This window comes from Desmodus rotundus, chromosome 5 (genome assembly GCF_022682495.2).
Source record: "Desmodus rotundus isolate HL8 chromosome 5, HLdesRot8A.1, whole genome shotgun sequence".
Lineage (NCBI taxonomy): Eukaryota > Metazoa > Chordata > Mammalia > Chiroptera > Phyllostomidae > Desmodus > Desmodus rotundus.
In genome coordinates, this window is record NC_071391.1 from 77397702 (window position 1) to 77412849 (window position 15148).

The 15148-nt window shown below is 39.3% G+C and overlaps 1 protein-coding gene and 1 pseudogene across 1 annotated transcript in view; both read right to left on the reverse strand.

Moving 5' to 3' along the window:
• Window positions 1-15148, reverse strand: part of GUCY1A2 (guanylate cyclase 1 soluble subunit alpha 2) — a 317887-nt gene that overhangs the window by 89559 nt on the left and 213180 nt on the right. The window lies entirely within an intron of this gene.
• Window positions 7035-7789, reverse strand: LOC112314357 (large ribosomal subunit protein uL30-like; annotated as a pseudogene).

Consider the following 15148-nt stretch of genomic DNA (forward strand, 5'->3'; position numbering starts at 1 on the left):
AGAAGTGCAAACACCTTAGTAATGCAGCTTTCCATTAAAGCTCCATTTTTTCTCTTCTCTGAGAAAGCATAAACATCAGGGCTACACATGTCCAGCAGAATTAAGTGTGTGTGAAAATTTTGGTGGATTCCACTGAAAATAATCCGCTGACTTCACCTCATGGGGAACTGCAAAAGTGAAAGCATTGTATATCATTACAGTTGTTCTTGAGGATGTTTCCTTGAGTTAAAACCAAAGTAAAATAAATCGACACTGTAAACATATTACAAAAAACTGTCCAAAAAGAGGACTGTATTTTGAATTCCTTTGAATTGCCTCAGTATTTTTAAATAAAAATTTAAATACAATGGACCATCTAAAATAGTGCATTTCATTTATTTTCAGCATCTCTAACCTTCCCTTCAATGACATTAAACAAGAATAAAGATGGCTAAACTAGACATGGTGATAGAAAAAATAGTGCTTATGCAAATGTCTGAAAAACTTTATATTCTTTTCTGAACATAGAAGAGAAGGCTTAAGCACTAAAAACATTATATACAAATGTTGTTCCACATATTATTATTATAGCTGCTTTTGTTAAACTTTAAAGTATTTACCTATCTCACTATATCTTCTCAACACATTACTGTCAAATTCCTCTCATTTCAGAAACAAATGTGGTATAAATAAATTTCTTAGACCTATGCATTCACCATTTTTATTTACTTTTTGTTTTACATTAATCATGTAAAAGAACTTACTTTATCACTTAATAGATTGTCATTCCCATAACATTTTTTTCCTTCCCTCCAGGATAATGCTCAAGAAATATCCAGGAGTTTTCTTGGAAATGTGGGCACAGTGAGAGGCAGAGTGTGTGTGTTGTAGGGGAGGTGACTGTGGTGTTAGGGTTAGGATTAGCCTAAAAGAACACTGCATACAATAGGACAATTAGTAATCTCTGTCCCACGGGACTCATGCCACCTCAGTCCCTCAGTCCCAGAGTCCTGAATCTGTCTTTATTTGAATTTTGTAGGATTTATGAAAGAGAACTTGGGGAGGGGCTGTAAGAGCAGAGGGTCTGGCCCTCTACCTTACTGGAAAACCTCTCTCTCTCTCTCTCTCCCCCTCTGGATATTACCTAGGGGAGAAGCAAATTAGAAAGTCTGCCTTTCTACTTATTTTGCTTTCTGTTTCTGGCTTCTAGTGTCTTTAGAAACAGAAAGAGAGGGGCAGGAATGGAGAGAGAGGAGTACGTTGGAATAAGATGTAGGCAAGTGATGCCTAAAGAGGACAAAAGTCTTCATTTACCTCCTGCCATCTTACAGAGCACTTGGTCATCGGCCACAATCAGGTGAGTAAAAACGGGCTGGCAAATGTGCCGTATTCTTCATGGGCTCATTGGCTGTGGCTACGAACATCTGACTCTCAGAAGGGCTACCGTATTCACCCTTGCTGAGATAATGAGCCACACCTGCCGGCCCAATCACCTGCCTGACATTAGGTGTCATTCCTGAGTGACATGAAGAGAGGGCTCAGTTTTCCAATGGCTAGCAGGGAGCCTGAGTCCACAAGCAGTCCTGCAGAAACCAGCCACTGGAGTTGATGGTGGTCTGGACACCGATTATTCAAAAGGCTCAGCAGGAACAGTAAAGCACTATGTAGGCCTTCATAAAGACTCAGCAGGAGCAGAAGAGCAGGAAAAATTTGACTTGGGTGATTCAGACGCCCCTTACTTTTTGCCCTTCCCCTCACACAGGCTTACCACTGTTTATGTCTGTTTTTCCTGTTACTCAGCAGGGTGGGTGAAATGGGCTCCTGGCCAAAGATAAAAATCCAGGAGGTAGTGGCCAAGCAGAGGCCTTAGGGCCATGGATGGTCCACTGGACATACTTGAAGATGAGTAATTCGCCACAGGCAGCAAGCATGAACCTAGTTTTTCATTGTTCTTGAGGTTGCAGTTCTTGAAGATGTACTGATTCTCCTCAAATATGACTTACAAGTTCCTTTATCAAAAGCAGGTAGGAAGGCCCTGGCTGGGTGACTCAGTTCTTTGCATCATTATTGTCCCATACACCAAAAGGCTGAGGATTCGATTTCTGGTCAGGGCACTCTCCTAGGTTGTGGGTTTGATCCCAGTCGGGGTGCAAACAGGAGTCAACCGATCAATACTTCTCTCACATCAATTCACATCATTGTTTCTCTCTCTCTCTCTCTCTCTACCCACCCCCTCCTTCCTCTCTTTCTCAAATCAATAAACATATCCTCAGGTGAGGATTAAAACAAAAAGAAACATGTAGGAAGGCCCTGACACAGAGAAAAGTTCAAGCTATGTAGACAAAGACAGTGCAGTCTTCAGCTTCATTTTCTTGGCTTGAACCAAGTGATGGGCATGGCCATGAAAGCTGCATTCTTGAAGTTGAGGGCACTGAAGGGCCAGAGGGGCCAAGGTGCAGAGAGGCCAGCACACGTACATCACTGCTGGCCAAGCACAGGCCCCACAGCTGATGGCAGGTAATCTGGTGCAGGGACAATTTCCAAAGGTAGAGTTAATTAAACTAGTACCTAAATAGCTTGAGTATCTTCACAAGCTGCTCTGATGAAAGTAGTCTGATTTCCCTTCATGTACCAGGTAGTATTGCAGGAGTTGGGCTACAGATCCCCTATAATAACAGCAGTCTTGTCAGATTCTGGAAGGCTGTAGTCTGAGGACCAGATGAAGAAGTTACAGGTGATGACCTGCTCCTGTCGATGAAGGATTTAGGGCATGGCGTCCTGATACTATTTTTAGAGAGGGAAGAAATGCCATTCGTATAAAACATCTGACCCTATATTCTTTAATGATTGACTTATTTCTGCACTAGAAGTTTGTTTAAAAGAAGACCTTGAACTTGTAGCCTGTCCTGAGATATCTGAACTCTTTCACTACCGATTGATAGGAACCTCAGGAAATCTGCACTGTAGTCCTTAAGCATGGCTATTAGGAGGGGTTATTCTAAAAGTCGGTGTCCCAGAATGTGAGACTACTTTAGGTGATGAAACCCGAACCTTCACTCAAGTGACTAAACATTGGCCCAGACTTGAGCTCCAGCAGGAGGAAGGCCCTGTCAGCCTAGGCACTCCTGTCTCTAGTTCCAGACTGAAGAAAGTCCTTGAAGAGATCACCTTCAGTGGCCATGGCCTTACCACCTCCTTCACCTCTGCCACCTCATTTGCTCTCACAACTTCTACTGCTCTCCACATGGACATCACTGCATCATCTTCTCTTGTATCTCCTTCTGCCCCACTTTTTCTTCCTCCAGCATTCCTGTCTCTCCACCTGCTTCTTTTCATCTACCACTTCCATTACTGTCCTCATCTCTTCTGCTGCCATTGAGAATATGGCACACTTGTCAGTCGTCACCTTTTTAGCCAAACTCCCACACCAGCTATAGCCTGGGACCTCTGCCCCACTGTCAACCAGATCTCTGTAGGGAACTCCACCCAGCATTAACAGGATGTGGTGGGCGCCTCCCTCCTGCACACAGGTCACTCACAAGTACCAGATGTTTACTCTATGTTCTGGAGAAAATTGAGGCATCATAGATGATGACTAGCAGGATGGGGTAGCTTGAATATTGCCACACTCTTGCCACCCAACTCTAAAAAGGGGGCACAAAGTCAGAATGCTCAATGAGAATTCTATTGATAGTTTTAAATTACATCTGATTTATCCTTGTATGGTTTGGAATTGTCCTCTAGGCAAGTTTTTCAAATGCAAAACTCAGGATCATCTGCATAAGAATCACCCAGTAGTACTTGTTAAAAATTAGATTCCCAGGCCCCCACCTAGATCTACTCAATCAAAATCTAGATATAAGGCCCAGCTGCATGCATTCTCACATTCTCTTAGGAGTATTTTCTGATTTTCAAAGTTTGAAGACTTCTGGCATATAATGTGAGTTAAAAATTTTACAATACTCATCCAAATATTCATCTTTTTTTAAAGAGACAAAGAGCTTTCAGAGAAAAGTACCTGTACCCTGAACCCCAGCCATTCCCATATATCCCTTCTCTTCTCTCTTCCACCACATGAAGAGAGACAATAAACTTCTCCAGACATTTTCTTATTTGTCAGAACTTTAAACTACAACTCCTAGCCCCTGCCCCACATACCCAAATGCTCAGAATCACCTAGCACGGTAGGTATTCAGTGATCCAAGAAAGTTTGTTCAGTTTAATTAAATACATCAAGGTGAACTGTGCATAATGGTTTGGCAATTCAAACAGAAACAACTTTAACTAAAAATTTACTAATAAAGCTTCAAAAAATCACTTCATTCTTTTAAAAAAATCTGTCTAATAACTCATTTTGGTTGATGTTTCTGACCCAAATACTACTTCTTTTAAGGATGTCTCTATAGTGCTCAGCTGATACAGCACCGAAAAGGAGGTCATGCGTATAAATAGAACAGTGATTTGACCTGGGAGCTATTCCCAAATGAGGGAAAACAGAATCCAAATGACTGCCTGTCAAAGAAAGCTCTGATAAAACTCTCAGTAGATCTATCAAAGTAAATTCCAGTTCCTGTCCAGGAATCTCAGTCATGTAGGAGATACAGTTGCTAGGCTGCACGTTGTTTATCATAAAGACTGTTCAATACCGAGGCAGGTTAGCAAATAAAAATATATTAAAACATCCAGTCAAATTTCTTTCTAAATTCTCAAGTTAGATGTGGGCAACTGAAAATTTCTTTCTGCTGTACAGTAAATTGTCTTCTAAGATCTTCAATAACACAACTCCAATATTTGACTTTTATTTACCATTATCAGTATTAGTCCATGACCCAATCAAAATGAATAACTCAATGTTATTCCAAACTATTGCTCTACTTGAAATTCATCCATTCACTCTTTACAAAAACAATTATTGAGGCTATTATTTTCAAGAAACACTTTCCAGGGATTCCTGATTTACCAGAACCTTAAACATGTTCCCAGAGTATGGTGAATGTTTACTATTATTTTCAGTAAACATATAGAATTAAGTTCTAAATAATGGTAGTTGATGTCACAACTGTGAATACTTTCAAGACTTACTATACAGCTACAGTTACCAAGATGCTGTGGTATTGCTAGAAGAATAAACAAATAGATCAGTGGAGCAGAATAAAGGTTTCAGAAATATACCCCCCAAAATATAGTCAACTGATCTTTGAAAAATGTGAAAAGGTAACACATGGAGCAAAGATAGTCTCTTTAAGAAATGATGCTGGGACAATTGGACATCCACATGCAAAAACTAAGTATCTAGACACAGACATTACACCCTTCATAAAAATTAACTCAATATTGATCACAAACCTAAGTATAAAATGGAAAACTATAAAACTCCTAGAAGATAACAGAAAAGAAAACCTAGATCACTTTGGGCATCATAATGCTTTTTTAGATACAATAACAAACACACAATCTATAAAAGAAAGTACTAATAAAGTAAACTTTATCAAAATTAAAAATGTCTGTGAAAGACAGTATCAAGAAAATGAGAAGACAGGCCACAGACTGGGAGAAAATATTTGCAAAAGACACATCTGATAAAGGATTGTTACACAAATATTTAAAGAACTCCTAAAATTCAACAATAAAAAAGCAACCTGATTTTTAAAAAAATAGTCCAAAGACCTTAACAGATACCTCATCAAATAAGATATACAGATGGAAAAAATTCATATGAAAAGATTTTCATATCCTATGTCATCAGGCAAATGCAAATTAAAACAACATAAAATACCATTACACATCTATTAAAATGGCCAAAATCCAGACACTGACAACACCAAATGCTGATGAGGATGTGAAGCAACAGGAACTCTCATTCATTGCTGCTGAGAATGCAAAATGGCAAAGTCTATTTGGAAGACATTTTGGTGGTTTCTTACAAAACTAAACACACCCTTACCATGTGACCCAGCAATTGTGCTCCTTGGTGTTTACCTAAAGGAGGTGAAAACTTATGCCCACTCAAACACCTACATGCAGATAGATGTTTATAGCAGCTTTATATAAAATCACCGAAACTTGGAGGCAACCAAGAGGTCCTTTAGTAGGTGCATGGGTAAACTGTGGTACGTCCAGGCATAAATTATTCTTTGATACTAAGAAGAAATGAATGATCAAGCCATGACAAGACATGGAGACTTAAATGCATATTACTAAGTGAAAGAAGCGAATCTGAAAAAGCCAATGATTCCAGCTATATGACATTCTGGAAAAAAGTAACACTGTAGAGACCATAAAAAGACTAGTTTTTGTGTGACTGAGGAGATAGGATAAACAGGTTGAGTACAGATTATTTTTAGGGCAGTGAAAATATTCCGTATATTAGTATAATGATGGATATGTGTCATTATGCATTTACCCAAACTCGTATACTGTGAAATCAAGAGTGAACCCCAAGGTAAATTATGAGCTTTGGCTGTTATGCTGTGTCGATGTAGGTTCATCCTTGGTAAAAATATACCATTCTGATGAATGATATTTATAATTCCAAAGATTATGGGGGCAGGAGATATAAAGGAAAATGTCTGTACCTTTCTTTCATTTCATTGTAAATCTAAAACTGCCTCAAAAACAGTTTTTTTCTTTTTTTTTTCACAGTTGAGCGCTGTTTTTGTGCTCTTCTAAATGTATTTCAAGTTCTTTCCAAAACAAAGCCTTAGCAACCCCCAGGTTGAAGTATGGCTCTGGGCTTGGCACTCATGCTTGGGCATCTGTTCATCAACAACAAGCCCCCAGAGAGAAGATGAGACAGAGCAGGACCTCCCTTGCATGGCACGAGTCCTCTGCTGACTTCAAGGTGGCAGCAGTGGCAAACGTGGAACCACACGGGACTTCCCTTTGCAACAGGGCCGTGACAAGAAGGGCCGGCTAGGAGCACTGCCGTCTTTCCCTGACTCTTCCCCTCCAGTTTCTGAAGCTACATCAGAAAACCATTTTCTTTGAAGATACTGGTAACTCCAAAAAACAAAAACACATGCTTCCAAGGCACCGTGCTTTCAGATATTCTGGGTTTAGTTCAGCTGTCAGATGAGCTGATTGATGCATTCACCTCGATAGCCAGGTAAGCCCATCTCCTTGAGGAAGCCTACTCTATTCTTGGTGGTGTGATCAGCCACTGAGAGCTGGAAAGGGCATAAGAACCCTGAGATTGCCTGGAAGTTCTTCCCTGGGAAGGCAATTTCAACTTCATGAATGAGGTCTTCCAAGCAAATGACACCAAACTTCCCCAGGTGCTCCTCAATTACTGCGTTGTCTGTCAAAGGGATGATTTTATACTTGACCTTGGCTTGTCCACGTTTCAAGATGAGTTCCCGGACAGACTTCAGATTTGGAAATCCCTGGGTCACATAAGGTTCCACTATGCACAGCGCTTTTATGGTTCAGGGGGTCACTTTGACAAAGACACCGCTGAAAATCTTCTTCAGGCAAAGCCTTGCAATGGTCCTCTGCACAGTTAAACTCACTCCATTTTAACCCTTTGGATGCGCACAACAGAGGCCAAGGCGTGTTCATCTGGTACTTCCAAACCGTGAGGTTTCACTTCCAGGCATCGGAGGCGTACCTTGTCACACTGTTGCCACCAGGCAAGGCATCGTGGAGAAACCATTCCAGTCGCTTAAACTATATCTTTTCCCTTCCTCTGCTCCTTCTTTTCCAAAAGTGCCTGCTTCGCCTGGATGGCTTTGAGGGCCTGATAAGTCTTCCTCTTTTTCAGGAGATTTTCTGGAACCAAAGGGATCTTTTTTCTTTGCTCTCCGTCCGCCATATTCGCGTGCTGCACAGTTTTTTTCTTAAAATAGACAGTTCAGCCCAGTTTGTAAATCAAGTAGAAATATTTTATTAAAAATTAATTTTTAAAAGAACATAATCTAACTCCATAAATCCTATTAGCCTCAGATACCTATGGAATTACGTTCTTTTATCCAGGTTGAGTATAGTTTAGAAAGAAAGCCTTCCCCAGCCCCTCTTCCATGAGTCAAACTTGTCATGTTTCCACATCCATTTTTCAAGCCATATCTTTTATGAAAGTAAGCATCCCCAGTCCTTCAGTATGATACCATCTTTGCTTCCTTTAGAATCCCAATACAACTTGGCTTCTACATCTCTTATATTGCAGTGATTTGTGTTCATCCTTTCTCTACTACCTTCCTATCTAGAGGCTAAGTCATTTAACTTTGAAAGCAAGTGCAAGATCTTAGTTATTTTTTTTGTCTTGCAGGAGCTAGCACAGTGCTGGTATAATAGAGGAGTATAATCCTCTATTATAGAGGATTTATATGGTATAATCCTCTATTATACCAGCTAGCACAGTGCTGGTATAACTCAGAGGATTATGACTGAGTCCAATTGTATTATAAACATCTCTATCAACAGCTAGGTCAATATAGATAATGTGTAAATTACCTTTCAAAATCAAAGTCACTGTTAAATGACTCCAAAATATGTCTCTTCTATCAACTCAGCTTAAGCCTGCATAATGCCAAAACAAGAACACATTCCAGTGATCGGGTGATTTGCATAAACAATGGAATGGAAGTATTTCTGTTAAGTAGACAAAATTGACTACTTCCTTCATGGTTCCTACATTGACTCAAGCCTCTTGTATATACCTTGCCAGCCCCGGAAAGGTATGTATTTAAATTATGACAAGAGTATGTTCTTGTGTTTTCTTTATGTTCTACTTTTGTCTACTAACTCCTAAAAGAGACCCCAGAGTGCTCCTTGTCCTTTCTACCATGTAAGGACACAGCAAGAAGACAGGCATCTGTGAAGCAGGAACTTGGCCCTCACTAGACACTCAGTCTGCCAGCATCTTGATCCTGAACTTCCCAAACTCCAGAACTGCAAAACATAAGTTTCTGTTGTTTAAAAGCCACCCACTCTCTGGTATTTTTGTTACAGCAGACTGAATGGGCCAAGACAATCTCCTTCCCTCCCTTCATGGTAAATTTTCCAACACACTCTCTCTTGCCTTCAATTTCTTTCATATGAATGACTCCAATTGTGTCACCTGCAACAAAAATGTGAGACCAATACCATTGTTCCCATCTTCTGGAAGTAGAAGCTTGGCACAGGTAGGTCATGTGACTTAATTTAAAAAGACAGAATTAAAAATAGCCTTTCAGCCTTAATATCTTATACTCGTCCCCCTACACTTAACTCTCATTGACTGCACTGTCATAAGCAACTTCAGCAGTCCTCATCTGGCCTCTTCCTAAAGGTCAGAGGGCCTTCTTTTATCAGATGCATGAAATATGTCCCATTTTTTTATAAGGCAGTGCCACTAATAATAAGTAGAAAAGGGAGAGGCACAAAGTTTTCTTTTTCTGACAGCAGAAAAAAATGTACAATACTAAACTTTGAGTATCAAATAAAAAAACTTTTAAAATACTGCTTTGGATTATCTTAATGACAGCATTATGTTTTTACTGACATTTTTAATTGTATATTTCATTACCATTCATCTCCCTGATACCCTCTTCCACCTCCAGCCAATTCCCTACCCGCTGCAATCACCACACTGCTGTTTGTGTCCATAAGTCCTTTTTCTTTTTTGCTCAATCCCTCATCCCGTAACCCCCTACCACAGACCTGTCAGGTTGCTCTCTATCTATGACTCTGTTTCAATTTTATTTGTTAGTTCAGTTTGTTCATTAGATTCACATATAAGTGAAATCATGTGGTATTTGTCTTTCTCTGACTGGCTTATTTCAGTTAGCATAATGTTCTCCCAGTTCATCCAAAGAAGAGCATTATTTTAATAGGTAGTTTTCACAAATTCCAACACACAAACACACACATACACAAAAGGAGATCAGCAGTCTAACAAGAATTTTGCTTCAGTGATTTCTTTTTTATTTTTATTGTTATTCTATTACAGTTATCCCAATTTTTCCCCCTTTGCCATCTTCCACCAAGACCACCCCCCCCAACAGTCAATACCCACACCAGTGTCCATGTCTATGGGTGATTCATACATGTTCTTTGATTAATCTCTTCCCCTTCTTTCTACCATTATCCTGCTTCCTCCTCCCCTCTGGCCACTGTCAGTCTGTTCCATGTTTCCATGTCTGTGGTCCTATTTTGTTCATTAGTTTATTTTGTTCATTAGATTCCTCTTATAACTAAGATCATGTGATATTTGTCTTTCACCAACTGGCTTATTTCACTTAGCATAATAGTCTCCAGTTCCACCTGTGCTCTCCCAAAAGGTAGGAGTTCCTTTTTTCTTTCTGCTGGGTAGTATTCCATTGTGTGAATGTACCACAGTTTTTTGATCTACTCATCTACTGATGGGCACTTATACCGTTTCTAATACTTGCCCATTGTAAATAGTGCTGTTATGAACATTGGGGTGCATAAGTTCTTTTACATTGGTGTTTCAGGATTCTTAGGGTATATTCATAGCAGTGGAATAGCTGGGTCAAAAGGCAGTTCCATTTTTAGTTTTTTGAGGAAACTCCATACTGTTTTCCACAGTGGCTGGACAGTCTGCATTCCCACCAACAGTACACTAGGGTTCCCTTTTCCCCACATCCTAGCCAGCACTTGTTCTTTATTGATTTATTAATGATAGCTAGTTTGGCAGATGTGAGGTGGTATCTCATTGTGGTTTTAATTCGCATCTCTCTCATGGCTAGTGATGTTCAGCATCTTTTCATATGCCTCTGGGCCATCTATATGCCCTCCTTGGAGAACTGTCTATTCAGGTCCTTTGCCCATTTTTTAAATGGATTGTTTGTCTTCCTTGTGTTGAGTCATATTAGTTCTTTATATATTTTGAAGATTAAACCCATGTTCGACATATTATTGGCAAATATGTCCTCCCATATGGTCAGTTCATTTTCATTTTGATGATATTTTCTTTAGCCATGTAAAAGCTTTTCAATTTGATATAGTCCCATTTGTTTATTTTTTCCTTTATTTCCCTTGCCCTAGGAAATGTATTGGCAAAAATATTGCTACATGGGACATCTGAAATTTTCCTGCCTATGTTCTCCTCTAGGACTTTTATGGTGTCACGACTTACATCTAGGTATTTTATCCATTTTGAGTTTATTCTGGTGTATGGTGTAAGTTGGTAGTCTAGTTTCATTTTCATTTCTCATGTACCAGTCCAGTTCTCCCAATACCATTTATTGAAGATGCTATTTTTTACTCCATTGTATGCTCCTGCCCCCTTTGTCAAATATTAATTGACCATAGAGACATGGGTTTATTTCTGGGCTCTCTATTATGTTCCACTGATCCATGTGTCTGTTCTCATGACTGTACCAGACTGTTTTGATTATAGTGGCCTTATAGTACAGTTTTATATCAGATATTGTGATCCTTCCATTTTGTTCTTCTTTCTCAAGATTGCTGAAGGTATTCAAGGTCTTTTTTGGTTCCATAGATATTTTGGAATATTTGTTCTAGGTCAGTGAAATATGACACTGGAATTTTAATAGGGATTGCTTTGACTCTTTAGATTGCTTTGGGTAGTATGGACATTTTAATGATGTTAATTATTCCAATCCATGAACACAGTATATGCTTCTATTTAATTGTATCTTCCTTAATTTCTTTCTTGAGTGTTCTATAGTTTTCTAAGCACAGGTCTTTCACCTCTTTGGTTAAATTTCTTCCTATTTACTTTATTTTTCTTGTTACTAGAGTAAATGGGATTTTTTCCTAGTTTCTCTTTTTGGTACTCTACTGCTGGTGTACAAAACTTCCATCGATTTCTGAATATTGACTTTGTATTTCACTACTTCACTGCTTCAGTGATTTCTTACAATTTTTCAGCTTATTCAAAACCATGTTAATAATTTCAAAGCTTGAAAAATGTTTACAAAAATAAACATATACCCCAATCATTAATAGGGAGTCAGCAGGGTTGAATTGCACTTTGGTAACATTTTCCTAGTCAACTACATAAAGTTCCAACATTGCGTATTTATAATCCTAGAATTGCATAGAATAAAGTGACCTTTTGAGAATTTCTCTTGTCTGTCCCATCAAAAGATTGTAGCTTGTGTTTGAATCACTTCAATGGCCCAAGCATACAGATGCAGCCAATCTACTTCATTGTTGGGACACTGACTTTCATGAGGATCTTCCACTGGGCTGAAATTACTTTCCTAACTTCTGCAGAAAGATCCCCTTTAGTCTTCTGGAACCAAATAAAACAAATCTTTACTATTAAGTCTACACACATTAAAGATGGAGGTGTAGGTAGATATACTTTGCCTCCTCACACAATCAAAAGAAGGACAACAACAAGTTTAAAAAGAAATAAATAACCAGAACTGCCAGAAAATAGAATTATATAGAAGTCTGACAACCAAGGAGTTAAAGAAGAAACATTCATCCAGACCGGTAGGATGGGTGGAGACAGGCAGCCAGAGTAGAGAGGACTTATGGCAAGGCAATGGCTGGAGGACTGGAGCAGGCAAGGCAGCACCTGGCTGACCAGGTGAGGCACTGGCTGGTGGAGTGGATGGTCCCATATTTGTGTGAGGATAGACCAGGAGGAACAACTGGGGAGCCAGATAGACCTCACAACCCAGGGTTCCAGCATGAGGAAATGAAGCTTCAAAACCTCTGACTGATAAAACCTGTGGGGGGTCAGGCAGCAGGAGAAACTCCTAGCCTCATAGGAGAGTTTGTTGGAGAGACCCACAGGGTCCTAGAACGTACACAAACAAACCCATCTGGAAATCAGCACCAGAAAGGCCCAATTTGCTTGTGGGTAGAGGAGGAAGTGACTAAAAGCCTGCTGAAAACTAATCAAGTGGCACTGTTCCCTCTCAGACCCCTCCCCCACATACAGAGCCACAATGTAGCCCTATGGGTTACCCCACCCTAGTGAATACCTAAGGCTCCGCCCCTCACTACATAACAGGTGTGCCAAGACAAAAAGATATGGCTCAAAGGAAAGAACACATCAAAGCTCCAGAAAAAATACAACTAAGTGATGAAGAAATAGCCAACCTATCAGATGCAGAGTTGAAAATATTGGTAATCAGGATGCTCACAGAAATGGTTGAGTATGGTTGTAAAATAAAGGAAGAAATAAAGAGGGTGAAAAGTGAAATAAAGGAAAGTGTATAGGGAACCAACAGTGAATGGAAGGAAACCAGATGCAAATCAACAGTTTGGAGCAGAAAGAAGAAATAAACACTCAACCAGAACAGAATAAGGAAACAAGAATTCAAAAAAAATGAACAGAAGCTTAGGAACCTCCAAGACAACTTTAAATGTTCCAACATCTGAATCATAGGGGTGCCAGAAAGAGAAGAGGAAGAGCCAGAAATTGAAAACTTACTTGAACAAATAATGAAGGAAAACTTCCCCAATCTGGTAAAGGAAATAGACTTCCAGAAAGTCCAGGAAGCTTGGAGAGTCCCAAAGAAGTTGGATAGAAGGAAGCACACACCAAGGAACATCATATTACATTACCCAAGATGAAAGATAAAGGGAGAATCTTAAAAGCAGCAAGAGAAAAGGAGACAGTTACCTACAAAGGAGTTCCCATAAGACTGTCAGCTGATTTCTCTAAAGAAACCCTGCAGGCAAGAAGGGTCTGGAAAGAAGTATTCCAAGTCATGAAAGGCAAGGACCTACTTCCAAGATGATTCTATCCAGCAAAGCTTTCATTTAGAATAGAAGGGCAGATAAAGTGCTTCCCAGATAAGGTCAATTTAAAGGAGTTCATCATCACCAAGCCCTTATTATATGAAATGTTAAAGGGACTTATCTAAGAAAAAGATAAAAAATATGAACAGTAAAATGACAACTCACAACTATCAACAACTGAACCTAAAAAAACAAAAACAAAAATGAACTAAATAAACAAGTGGAACAGGAAGAGATTCACAGAAATAGAGATCATATGGAGGGTTATTAGTGGGGATGGGGAGGGGGGAGAATGGGGGAAAAGGTACAGGGAATAAGAAGCATAAATGGTAAGTACAAAATAGACAGGGGGAGTTTAAGGATAGTATGGGAAATGTAGAAGCCAAAGAACTTAAATGTATGACCCATGGACAGGAACTAAGGTGCGGGAAGACTGGTGGGAGGGTGGTACAGGGTGGAGGGGAATAAAGGGGAGAAAAATGGAACTACTGTAATAGCATTCACTATTGGTTTTAATAGCTAATCAATAAAATATATTAAAAAGAAAAGTAGTGCAGATTTGTTGAATGCTGTTAAAAACTCTATGCTCAAATTCAAATTCCAATTAAAAAATTCCAACTCATCCTCCAACTATAATATCAAGGACCTCTTATTCATTATAAAGCCTTTTGCTACTAGCTTTTTTAAAAAAGACTTTATTTCTTTTTATAGAGAGGGGAAGGGCAGGAGAAATAGAGAGTGGGAAACATTGATTAGTTGCCTTTATGCCGCTAACCAGGGACCTGGCCCACAACCCAGGCATATGCCCTGACTGGGAATCGAACCAGCGACCTTTGGGTTCTCAGGCTGGCACTGCATCCACTGAACCACACCACCCAGTGAGCCATTAGCTCTTCTTATCCTCTAAACAATCCTATGACATACCATTGTTCTTATCTTAAAGGTAAAAAAATTTGCCTAGTGATTGTCAAAATTACAGGATACAGGATCTCAATTAACAAAATACACATACACAAATGCTAGAACAATCTTTGGTCCAGGTTCTACTTCTGACTAAGTAAGAACACTAACTCTCTGATTCATAAATGATTTCAACCATTGTTTTCTAAAGTACAAACTTTGAGCTGAATCAGAACTAAATTCCAGTAACATCTGTCACTTACTAAACCATTTTCATAAAAGACATAGTAGGACACCTCCCACGGGCTCTTCTGGAAGATAAGTAAGATATCACAATTAAGACAACTACCACTATGTCTAGAATACGGTTTCTATTTAGTAGATGTGAATTCCATTTTGCTTTAGGGAATTTGTACCTTTTAAATCACTATTGTTAACTGGCAGACACGGGGAGGCTAATGTGCAGAATCTCTCCTACAGAACATCATTAATGAAAGGTTTGGTGGGAAAGGTAGTACGAGCTATCAAACTCAATGAGATTTGTAGACTGCATTGAGACTATCAGATAAGTGAGAAGTTTCTCCTCTAGATCAGTATTTATTTT